Source organism: Chlorocebus sabaeus, chromosome 22, assembly GCF_047675955.1.
Source record: "Chlorocebus sabaeus isolate Y175 chromosome 22, mChlSab1.0.hap1, whole genome shotgun sequence".
NCBI lineage: Eukaryota > Metazoa > Chordata > Mammalia > Primates > Cercopithecidae > Chlorocebus > Chlorocebus sabaeus.
In genome coordinates, this window is record NC_132925.1 from 92,554,324 (window position 1) to 92,567,682 (window position 13,359).

General features: G+C 39.6%; 1 protein-coding gene across 3 annotated transcripts in view; it reads right to left on the reverse strand.

The window, feature by feature from the left end:
* KLHL18 (kelch like family member 18) overlaps positions 1-13,359 on the reverse strand; it is a 59,759-nt gene that overhangs the window by 28,093 nt on the left and 18,307 nt on the right. The window lies entirely within an intron of this gene.

Here is a 13,359-nt window from a genome sequence, read left to right on the forward strand (position 1 = left end):
TGGAAGATTAAGAATTTGTCCTGATACTTTTCTTCATGTACTACCCCATACACTCTCCTTATCTTTCCAATATAATTAGGTCAAATTTTGGTTAAATTAATATGAAGAGTAGCATTAAGTCTATGTAAATGTTATTTGTAGTCAAGCCATGCTGTATACTGTGAGTATATTTCCTTTTTGTACAATTTTTCTTTTCCCTGGAGCATAACACTCTGGTTAATATATTCAGTCAAGTACTCTATCAGTTGTTTAAGTTGTCTGTTTCTTGAGACATTATCTACTGGAACTCTTCCTGGGAATTCTGTTTCCCTCACCTATATTGACATCCCCGTTTCCTGAACCCCACTTAGTCCTCTTTCTTATTTATTCACTTGTTCTGGTAGAAAGCGTCTTCTAGGCTGGGCGTGGTGGCTCACACCTGTAATCTCAGCACTTTGTGAGCCCGAGGCAGGCGGATCACCTGAGGTCAGGAGTTCAAGACCAGCTTGGCCAACATGGTGAAACCCCATCTCTAATAAAAATGCAAAAAATTAGCCTGGTGTGGTGGCAGGCGCCTGTAGTACCAGGTACTTGAGGTGCTGAGGCAGGAGAATCGCTTGAACGTGGGAGGCGGAGGTTGTAGTGAGCCGAGATGACACCATTGTACTTCAGCCTGGGCAAGAAGAATAAGACTCCATCTCAAATAAAAATGTGTCTTCTAGCAGAGCTTCATAAGAAGGGGTCTATGTACAATGTCTGAAAATATCTTTACTACCCTCAAGCTTAGATAATAATTTAGTTGGTTAAAAAATTCAAAGTTTAGACTTTTTTCCTGTCAAAAGTTTGAAAGTATTGCTCCATTGTCTTCTAGTTCTTTGTTTTTAGAGATGGGGTCTTACTCTGTCCCCCAGGCTGGACTTGAATTCCTGAGCTCAAGCAATCCTCCTGCCTCAGTCTCCTGAATAGTTGAGACTACAGGCATGCTAGTGTGCATCTGGCTATGTTTAAAAAAAAAAAAAGTATATATATATATGTGTGTGTGTGTGTGTGTGTGTGTATTTGTACAGACAGGTCCTGCTTTGTTGCTCAGGCTGTTCTTGAACTCCTGGCTTCAAGCAATCCTCCCATCTCAGCCACTCAAAGTGCTGGGATTATAGGTGTGAGTCACCATACCTGGCCTAGTTTGTTGTTATTGAGAAATCGAATGCTATTTTGAATCCTAACTCTAAGCATGTACCTGTGCTCTCCAGAAGCCTTTAGGATTTTCTCTTTATTCTTATAGTTCTAAAATTTCAGAGTGTTGTATCTTGGTATTGGTTTTCTTTTATTGTGCTGTATCAATCTACAGACATTATTTCAGTTCTGGAAAAATCTCTTCACACTATTTCTTTGATAATTTCCTCCCTTCTATTGTAATTTTTTCTCCTCAGAAATTTCTATTAGTTATGTATTAGATTTCTTGGAATAATCCTCCAATTTTCTTATTGTTCTTCCCTACTTTCCATCTCTTTCATTTGGTCTATCAGTGAGGAAACTTCTTCAACCCTATCTTACAATCTTTCTGTGTTGTAGGTTTTTATATTGGCTATCATATTTTTAATTTTCTAGAGGTCTTGTTTTCAAAAGCTTCCTTTTTAAAAGAATCTTATTCATCTTTCATGAATGCAATATTTTCTCAAATCTCTCCTGAGATATACAGTTACAACTTTTTTTTCTTCTTTATCTCTGCTTTTACTGTTTCCTGAGATATTTTCTCTTCCAATTGTTTTGATCTCTGTCTTCTATGTTAGAGGTTTTCTTTAAATGTCTGGTGACACTTGGCTAGGGGGTAGGATTGTCGATTTGTGGGCTTCACATTAGGGTGATCAGGCAAGAATCAGCCATTTGATTGAGGACCCCTGGAAGTAGTCAGTATCTTTAGGATTTTTTCTCTGGAGTTAATTTTATCAGAGCAGGATCTTCCAAACTCTTGCAGGGAAATATCTGTCAGCCTACAGATATTCTGGAAACTGGATGTAAGAGGGGGATGGTTCTACCATACACTACTGATAACTCGTATCTTAAAGCCCTTATTTTCAGTTTTGCTCCATATTGCACCCCTCTCCTATGCTTGGTGTGCCTGATGCGGAGCCTCTGGTTCAGTATCTAAGACTAAATTTTCCTACCTCCTGAGAGAGTGGCGGGGGGAGGGGTACAGGCATCTAATTGCCTTTCATATAGACTTCCAAGTAATCTTCCTGTTTTCAGTATTTGGTGTCTCCAATTCTGGAACTATTCCAGGGTTCTACATTAGAAATCCTCTTCCTTCTCGGTTTCTCCCCCTGGGAGGCACTTTCAGTTCCTCTGGCCCACTAAGTCTTCCACACATGCTCTCTGGCTTTAATATTCCATTGATTTCTCATTTGCTGATATGTCTTTCCCCTCTTACTACTATTTTAATGGGGTTATGGAGGGGAATGAAAGTTAAGTGTGTGTTCAATTGGCTGTGTTTAACTGCTGTGCATGTATTTTTCATCTAGAAAATAAACAGAAGAAAAAAGAACAAGCTGTATGTGCACCAACAGTGTGACCTGGTTTCAAAAAGAAAGAAAGAAAGGGAAAAAAAACAGCTACAGAGAAGATAGGTCTATCTTGGGATATGTTAGCCTGATTACATTTGAGTTGTGTATTCAGCTAAGGTGAACAACAAATTGGACCTTGTCTAGATGAGGAAGACCAAGATGGGCAAGAGTATGAAAGCTACATCTTATAAGGAATAGCTAAAGGATAGTCTGGAAAAGATAATTTAGGAGGAACATGATGGTTGTCGTCAAATCCTAGAAGGGCTATCACATGGATTGGGGCAGATCTAGAAAATTACAGAAAGGCAGATTTTCATTTATTATAAAGAATAAGAGCTAAGAATACTTAGGAGGGTCCTGGACTGGTTTTAAAACTATTAAGTGACTACTTAGAGACCTTCCAATTCTACAATCCTGTGGTACTACATTTTTGTGAAAAGCTTTTAAAAACCCAAACACTCTATTTGTAATCTCAGTTTTTACATGTCTTGTTTTTTGCTGGGCACAGTGGCTTATGCCTGTAATCCCCGCTCTTTGGGATGCTAAGGTGGGAAGGTTTCCTGAGGCAGGGAGTTTTCAAGACAAGCCTGGGCAACACAGCAAGACCCCATCTCTACAAAAAACTAGCCAGGCATGGCGGTGCATGCTTGGGAAGATGGTTTGAGTCCAGGAGTTCAAGGTTGCAGTGAGCTATAATTGTCACTGCACTCCAGCCTGGGCAACAGAGCAAGAGAATGTCTCAAAAAATAAAAAATAAAATAAAATGTCACTTTAAAAAAAAAGAGAGGATCATTTATTGAGCTCCTTTTGTATGCCATGGACTATGCCAAGTACCCATTCTGCACATTTTCTTATTTCAGTCCTCACAGCAACCCTCTGTAGCAGGCAGGTACTGTGAATCATGTTCTATAGATGAGAAAACCAAGATTTGGAAGTTAAGCAGCTCACCCAAAGTCAGGTAGCTATTACGTGAAGAGAAGGAATTATGCTTAGGTTGTTACTGGTGGAATTGGAGAGGGACCTAATACATAGCATACCTTCTCTCAGCTTGAGTTTTCAGTCAATTGATTAAAAAATTAAAAATAAAAAACCTACACATATCATAAAACTACATAGAATTAAATATACATATACACAAATGAATAAAAGTAAAACTGAAGAAATCTGAATAAGACTAATGAATTATACCAATGTTAATAGTCTAGTTGCAATATTGTACTTCCAGTTCCTCTGGCTTAATAGTTTTGCAAGATATTACCATGGGAGAAACCGGGCAAAAGGAACAAGTTGTGAGCATGGTAAGTTCACGCCTGTAATCCCAGCACTTTGGGAGGCTGAGGTGGGAGGACTGCCTGGGTCTAGAAGTTTCAGACCAGTCTGGGCAATATGGCAAGACCATGTTTTTACAAAAAATAAAATAAAATAAATTAGCTGTGTGTAGTGGTGTGCACCTGTAGTCCCAGCTACTCAGGCAGCTGACACAGGAGGATTGCTTGAGCCTGGGAGTTCAAGGTTACAGGAAGTTATGATCACACCATTGCACTCCAGCCTGGGCAGCAAAGTGAGACCCTATCTCTATTTAAAAAAGAAAAAATTAGGCCAGGCACGGTGGCTCACGCCTGTAATCCCAGCACTTTGGGAGGCCGAGGCGGGCGGATCACGAGGTCGGAAGATCGAGACCATCCTGGCTAACACGGTGAAACCCTGTCTCTACTAAAAATACAAAAAATTAGCCAGGCGAAGTGGCGGGCACCTGTAGTCCCAGCTATTCAGGAGTCTGAGGCAGTAGAATGGCGTGAACCCGGGAGGCGGAGCTTGCAGCGAGCCGAGATCGCGCCATTGCACTCCAGCCTGGACGACAGAGCGAGACTCCAGCTCAAAAAATAAAATAAATAAAATAAAATAAAACTATCAGGAAACCAGGGAACAGGCCTAAGGAAGAAATTCCAAGCTGACCAGGCCACTCTGTGGAGATACAGTATGAACTAGAGGGACAGGAATGGCAGCTAGGAGCACAGCCAGGAGACCACTGCCTCGTCCAGAGAGAGAAGAGCGGAGCTTGGCCTGGATGGTGGCAGTGGGAAAGGAGAAAAGAAGTCAGACTCAGGAAAGATGCTGACCTTAGAACTGCTGTGATCTGGTGATTGACTAGATGTGGGAATGAGGGAAAAGAGGTGTCAAGATGACTTCCAGGTTACCGGTGTGATCTGGCATGTGCAGGTGCCATATACTTAGATCAGGAACAACAGAGAAGGACAAAGTCAGAAGTAATGACCGAATAAAGTTTTGGACAAGCTGACACTGAGTGCCTGGGAGGCATCTAAACAGAGACTATGTAGAAAGTGGATGGCCGAGTCTGGAATACAGAGATAAGTCTGGGCTCAAATAACACTTTTGGAAATAACCAGTGAAGACAGAAAAAAAGATCACTTAGGAAGAGAACTCGAAGTGTGAAGAGAAGAGGCTATAAGACAGCCTTGAAGAACTTCAACATCTAAAGATCACCTAGTAGAGGATGTATCAGCAAAGACACAGAAGGGAGCTACAGAAAGGAAATGAGACGAGAAGCAGGGAGAGGTCTGGAGGTAGAAGAGAGTGTAGGTCCACCAGACAGGCAATGTGGCATGGAGACTGGATGGAATCAGAAGGTCCTCACCAGCTCTGCTACCTCAGACAGGGCTGCTCACACAAATTCTGTTCCCTACCACAGGCAGGTGGGACTCAGTATTCAAGCAGTAAAGCAGCCCGGCAAAATCTGAATTGGGAGTAATCTGAGACAGATGTTCCCAAAGAAAGCAAAAGATATACCCAGAGTAGATTTCTCTTTGATGGAAAACATTTTGATACTACTGTTCCTACCTTCAGGAGCTCACAATGAATATAAATAAAGCATTAAGAGCAGTTAAGTGCTCAGCCTGCATGGACAGAATGCCCTTGGGATCAGTGGGGTTAAGACCAAGCTTTAACGCAGTCACAAAGAACGCTTAAAGTGCATGATAAGTAGTAATCCATAATTTTTATTGAGGCACATATTTGAAACATAAAGGCCATGACGCTGGTGGGTAAGAATAAGTCTATAAAATGGAGAAGCAGCAGGGATTAATTAATCCCTAAAAAAAAATTAAAAGAATAAGGTACGCAGAACTGCCCTATCAGATGTCAACACTTATTATAAAGCGATAAAAATTAGGAAATTGTGGTACTGAAACAAACAGACCAATTGAATAGAATAAGCAGTCAGAAATAGATCCCATATATATGTAAACTTGATAAATGATAGAAATGGCATTGCAGATAATATGGAAAAGAGAGTCCAGTTAATAAATGGTGTTGGGACAACTAGTTATCCACATGGAAAAAAAATCAAATTGAATTCCTGCTTCACATCACACTCCAAAATCAATTCCAGATAGAAAAAAGCCTTAATGGCCAGGTGCAGTGGCTCACGCCTATAATCCCAACACTTTGGGAAGCCAAGGTGGGAGGACTGCCTGAGCCCAGGAGTTTGGGATTGGCCTGGGCAACATGGCAAGACCTTGTCTCTATTTTTTTTTATAAAATACAAAAAAAGAAGAAAAAATATCTTAAGCATTAAAGGCAAAACTTCAAAATTTTGGAAAAAATATGGTCGGTCTTTTTGACCTTGAGATTAGGATTTCTTAAACAAGAATTCAAAAAGCATTAACCTTAAGAGAGAAGACTTCAATATTTGACTACAGTAAGATTAAGAACTTCTGTCCAGGCCAGGTGTGGTGGCTCACGCCTGTAATCCCAGCACTTTGGGAGGCTGAGGTAGGCAGATCACTTGAGGTCGGGAGTTCAAGACCAGCTTGGCCAACATGGTAAAACCCCGTCTCTACCAAAAATATAAAAAATTAGCCGGGTGTGGTGGCATGCACCTGTAATCCCAGCTACTCGGGAGGCTGAAGCAGGAGAATCGCTTGAACCCGGGAGGCTAAGGTTGCAGTGAGCCAGGATCTTGCCACTGCTCTCCAGCCTGGGTGACAGAGCGAGACTCCATCTCAAAAAAAAAAAAAAGACAAGTTACAAGTGAGAAAAGATATTTGCAAACATCAAACCAACAAATAATTAGTATCCAGAGTACATAAAGGACTCCAATAAATCAACGAATCATAATTTGGAAAAAAAAAAAAAGTGAGCTTAAGACTTACCTAAAAGTAGGTATTTCATAGACAATGAAACAGAATGGTCCAAAACAAAGGAAAAGATGATCAATCTCAGTAATAATCAGGGAAATACGAGCATCACAATGAGGAGAAGTCCAATTAGGAAGTCCAATTAGAAGGTATTATTATACCCAAAGCTGCTGATGATGTGGATGGACAGAAGAGCTCTTAAGCACACTAGAATGTATGTAAATTTATACAATTTCCACTTTGAAAAATAATGCCAATACTAACATGATCATGAAAAGTTGAACACACACATACTCAATGACCTAGCAATTTAACTCCTAGCTATATACTTTAGATGCATACGCTCCAGAAAATATGTAATAAAATGTTTACATCACTAGTCAGAAAAGCAGAAAACTAAACAAAACAAAAGCCAACCTAAATAACTATTGAGAGGAGAATCCTAATTTCTGATATTCATATAATGGAACATAATTCATCAGTGAAAAATGAATGAATTAAAAGCTACACACAACACAAAGTAAAATCCCCAAGGGCAGGAATCTGACGATGTCAAAAATTTTTCCTCTCTTACAATGATATGTACATTATGCAACGTTTGATACATAGAAAACAATATCTGTAAATTAGGAAAATAAACTCATGAATCCATCAAATGTCCAACATGCTTGGAAATAGTCTATAGGTCAAAGAGGAAGTCTCTAAAAAAGGAAGGGAAATTTAAAAATACATTGAATGAACGAAAATGAATACACAATATATCTAAAGCAGTGGTGAGATTATGACACTAAATGCTTACATCAGAAAAGTCTCCAGTGAATAATCCAAACTACCACTCCAAGGAATTAGAGAATAAACTTAAAGCAAGCAGAAGGAAGGAAATTAAAAGGAGTAGAAATCAATGAAATTAAAAACAGGAAAACAGTAAACTAATGAAACAAAAAGATGCTTCTTTGAAAATATCGATAAAATTGACAAAGACAGAAAAGACAAATCACGAATATAGGAATGAAACAGTCGATAATACTACAGACACTGCAATCATAAAAATGATAACAGGAGAATACTATGAACAACTCTACACATAAATGTGACAACTGATGAAATGGAACAGTTTCTTGAAAATGACAACTTACCCAAGATGGGGGAATAATTGAAAAGCCTTGTAACTAACAAGAAAACTAAATCTGTAATTTTAAAGTGCTTGAAAAAGAAATCTACAGGTTCAGATGGTTTCACTAGAGAATTCTACCAATTGTTTAAAATAGAATTAATACCAATTTTAAACAATCTCTTCCAGAAAATAGAAGCTTAAGGGATAACTCCAAGTTCATTTTATGCACTATTACCCTAGCACCAAAACTAGACAGACAGTATAAAAACAAAAAGTACAGACCAATATCCTTCATGAATATAGACGCAAAAATCCTTAACAAAATATCAGCAAACAGAAGTTAGCAATATATAAAAATAATTATATACCATGACCAAACAGGGTTTATTCTGGGGTAAGGCAGACTTAATATTTGAAAATAAATCTATGTAACCCAGTATATTAATAGACTCAAGAAAAAAGAAGAAAAAAGAAGTGATACGACCCTCTCCATGCAAAAAAAAACAACAAAAAAAAAAACACTTGACAAAATTCAGCACCCAACCATGATAAAAATTCTCGGAACACTAGGAATTGAGGGGAACTTCCTCAACTTGATAAAGAACATCTACAAAAAACTTCTAGCATTCCAGAAAAACACTGAACGGTCACCCCAAAGATGCTGAACATGGCAAGAATGTCCGCTCTTACCACTGCTATTTAACACACTCTTGGAAGTTCTAGCAAGCTCAGTAAGGCAACAAAATGAAATAAAAGGAATACAAACCAGAAAATAAGAAATAAAACTATCTCTATTTGCTGATGACATGGGGTTTTTTTCTTTTTCCTTTTTCTTTGAAACAGGGTCTCCCTCTATCACCCAAGTTAAGAGTGCAGTGGTCCAATCTTAGTTCACTACAACCTCCACCTCCTCGGCTCATGCCATCCTCCCACCTCAATCTCCTGAGTAGTTGCAACTACAGGTGTGCAGCCCCACACCCAGCTAATTTTTGTATTTTTTGTAGAGATGGGATTTCATTATGTTGCCCAAGCTGGTCTTGAACTTGTGAGCTCGAGCGATCCACCTGCCTCGGCCTCCCAAAGTGTTGGGATTACAAGTGTGAGCCACGGTGCCCGGCCTGACATTATGGTTTATGTAGAAAATCCAAAGCAGTCTGCAGAAAAACAAATAACCCTAGAACTAATAAGTGAGTTCAGCAAAATTACAAGACACAAGATCAACATACAAAAATCAGTTGTGTTTTCCATATACCAGCAAGTAACACATGGAAACCAAAATTTAAAATAAAATTATATTTACAATCACTAAAAAAATTAAATACTTATGTGTAAATCTAACAGACCAATGTACAGGACTTGTGTGTCTTGCTCTGTTGCCCAGGCTAGAGTGCAGTGCCATAATCATAGCTCACTATCACCTCAAACTCCTGGGCTCATGCAATCCTCCTACTTCAGCCTCCCGAGTAGCTAGGACTACAAGATGTGCACCACCATGCCCAGCTAATTTTTTTATCTTGGAGACATGGAGTCTTGCTATGTTGCCCAGGCTAATCTCGAATTCTTGGCCTCAACTGATCCTCCCACCTTGGCCTCCTAAAGTGCTGGAATTACAGGCAAGATTGCTTTTATAGCTATAGATGATATTATTCTAAAATTTATACGAAAGACAAAGGAACCTGAATAGCTAAAACAATTTCAAATGAGAAGAATAAAGTGCAAATGGCCAATAAGCACATGAAAAGATGTTCAACATTGTTAGCCATCGTATGTGTGTATGTAGAGATAGGGGATATAAGGAAAATCTCTGTACTTTTCACTCAATTTTGCTGTGAAACTAAAACTGCTCTAAAAAAAGAAAAGTTGAATTTTGGGAGGCTGAGGAGGGAGAATTACTTCAGGCTAGCAGTTCGAGACCAGACTGAGCAACATAGGATAGAGCTCATCTCTACAAAAATAAAAATAAAAATTAGTTGGGCACAGTGGCATATGCCTGTAGTCCTAGCTACTCGGGAGGCTGCGGCAGGAGGATCACTTGAGCCCAGGAGTTTGAGGTTGCAGTGAGTTATGATCGTGCCACTGCACTCCAGCCTAGGTGACAGAGTGAGGCCATGTCTCAAAAAATAATGATGATAATAAAATAAATAAAAGTCCATTTAAAAAGGGAATGAAATTCTGGTCAGGCACAGTGGCTAATGTCTATAATCCCAAGATAGGAGTCCAAGACAGGAGAATTGCTTGAGCCCTGGAGTTAGAAGCCAGCCTAGGTGACAGAACGAGAGCTTACCTATAAGGCTGCTAAGCCCTGAGCCTTGAAGGAAAGGATGACAACAGTTGCCAGTCTTTTGGTTGTACAGGAAGATAAGGACAATGAAAACTTTTTCTGGATTGGTTCCTTTGATGTTTTGTCACTGAAGTCAGGAAGTGCCTTGCCAGTAAGGGATGGTCTTTTAAAGTTCTTTGATATTGGACAATGCCCATGGCCATCTGGAACCCCAAGAATTCAACTATGAAGGCATCAAAGTGGTCTACCTGCCCCAAAACACAATATCTCTAATTCAGCCTCTAAATCAGGGTGTCACAGGACCTCTGAAGCCCATTACACACAGTACACTATGGAAAGGATTGTCAATGCTATGGAAGACAGCCCTGGCACAGAGAACATCATGAAAGTCTGGAAGGATTATAGCATGGAAGATGCCATCATTGTTATAGAAAAAGCTGTGAAAGCCATCAAGACTGAAACAGTAAGTTCCTGCTGGAGAAAGCTGTTCAGCTGTTGTGCATGACCTCACAGGATTTATGACATAGCCAATCATGGAAGAGATCATGAATATGGTCAAAAGTTGAGGGGTGAAGAGTTTCAAGATACAGATCTTTGAGAAATTAAACAGCTAATTGATACTATATCTGAGGAATTAACAGAAGACAACTTGATAGAGATGAGAGCTCCCAAACCAGTGCTGGAAAACAAGGAAGATATACAAGAAGCAGTGCCAGAAAACAAATTGACATTAGACAACTTGGCAAAAGAGTTTCAATTATTCAAGGTTTCTTTTATGACATGGACTCTTCTATGATACCAGCACTGAAACTAAAACAAATGGTGGAAAAAGAATTGGTACCATATAGAAAAGTTTTTGGAGAAATGAAAAAGCAAAAAGTCAGACAGAAATGACAATGTACAGTTGACCCTTGAACAACACAGGCTTGAACTGTGCAGGTCCACTTGTATACAGATTGTCTTCTGCCTCTGCCACCAGGGACAGTAAGACCAACCCTTGTCCTTCCTCCTCCCAGACTACTCAATGTGAAGATGATGATGATGATGATGAAGACCTTTATGATGATCCACTTCCACTCAATGAACAGTAAATACATTTTCTCTTCTTTCTTTCTCTCTCTCTCTCTCTCTCTCTCTCTCTCTCTCTTTCTTTCTTTCTTTGACAGAATCTCGCTCTGTTGCCCAGGCTGGAATGCAGTGGTGCGATCTTGGCTCACTGCAACCTCCGCCTCCTGGGTTCAAGTGATTCTCCTGCCTCAGGCTCCCGAGTATCTGGGACTACAGGTGCGTGCCACCATACCCAGCTAATTTTTGTATTTTTAGTAGAGACAGGGTTTCACCATGTTGGCCAGGATGGTCTTGATCTCTTGACCTCATGATCTGCCCACTTCAGCCTCCCGAAGTGCTGGGATTACAAATGTGAGCTACCACGCCCAGCCGATGAGTTTTTAAATAACACTTTCTTTTATCTAATTTCCTTTATCATAAGAATACAGTATATAATACACATAACATACAAAATATGTGTTGTTAATAAGCTGAGCACGAAGGTTCACACCTGTAATCTCACTGCTTTAGGTGGCTGAGGCAGAAGGATTGCTTGAGGCCAGGAGTTCAAGACTAGCCTGGGCATCATGGCAAGATCCCGTCTCTGCAAAAAATAAAAAACTCAGCTGGGTGTGGTAGTGGTAGGGTGCCCCTGGGGTCCCAACTGCTTGGGAGGCTGAGGTAAGAGAATTGCTTGAGCTTGGGAGGTCGAAGCTGCAGTGAGCTATGATCATGCCACTGCACTTCCAGCCTGGATGACAGAGCAACACCCTACCTCAAAAAAAGAAAAAAAAGAAAAAAAAGAAGAAGAAACAAAACAAAACAAAGTTAATTGACTGTTTATGTTATCTGTAAGGTTTCCTTCTAGTCAACAGTAGGCTATTAGTAATTATGATTTTGGGAAGTCATAAGTTGCACTTTGATTTCTGACAGGGGTCAACATTCCAACTCCCACATTGTTCAAGGGTCAACTATATAGCCACAGGAAGACTGTGTCATACTGGTGAAGGGACAGGAACAAAGAACAATGGAACAGAATAGAGAACCCAGAGGTAACCTCACACAAGAATGGCTAGCTGCTTAATGACAAAGGTACAAAAGCATTTAGATGGAGAAAAGAGTTTCTTCAACTATCAATGGGGCTGGAGCAACTGGATGTCCATATGCAAAACAAAAAGAAAAAAAAGAACTTCAACCTATACCTCACACCTGAGGCAAAACTTAACTCAGAATGGACCAAAGATTTAAACATAAAACTTAAAACTATAAAACTTTTAGAATAAAATATAGCAGAAAATATTCAGGACTTAGGGCTTGGTGAAAAGTTCTCAGACATGAGACCAAAAGCACAAACCATTAAAAGAAAAAAAAAAAATTGGACTAAATCACAAAGAAAAACTTTTGCTCTGTGAAAGAACCAGTTAAAATTAAAAGACAATCTATAGACTAAAACATATATCTACAAACTACATACCTGACAAAGATCTATCTGTATTTATAATATATAAAGAACTCTAAAAACTCAACAATAAAAAAACAAAAAGCAATCCAATGAGAAAACGGGAAAAAGACATGAAAAGATATTCCATTTAAAAGGATATACAGATGGCAAATAAACACATAAGAAGATGTCCAACATCATTACCCATTAGCAAAATGCAAATTAGAATCACAGTGAGGCCGGGTGCAAGGACTCACGACTGTAATCCCAGCACTTTGGGAGGTCAAGGTGGGTGGATCATCTGAGGTCAAGAGTTCAAGACCAGCCTGACCAACATGGCGAAACCCCCACTCTACTAAAAATACAAAAATTAGCCGGGCATGGTGGCACATCCTGTAATCCTAGCTACCTGGGAGGCTGAGGCAGGAGAATCACTTGAACCTGGGAGACGGAGGTTGCAGTGAGCTGAGATTGCACCACTGCACTCCAGCCTGGGCAACAAGAGTGAAACTCTGTCTCAAAAAAAAAAAAAAGGAATCACAATGAGATACCACTACTCATTTAACAGAAAGGCTAAAATAAAAAACAGTGATCATATAAAATGCTACGCTGGGTGTGGTGGTTCATGCCTGTAACATGGTGGTTCATGCCTGTAACATGGTGGTTCACGCTTGTAATGCCAGCTGGTCTTGAGCCCAGGAGTTCAAGACCAGCTTGGGCAACATGGCAAAACCCATCTCTACTAAAAATAAAAATAAAGAGAATTTAAATATATATAA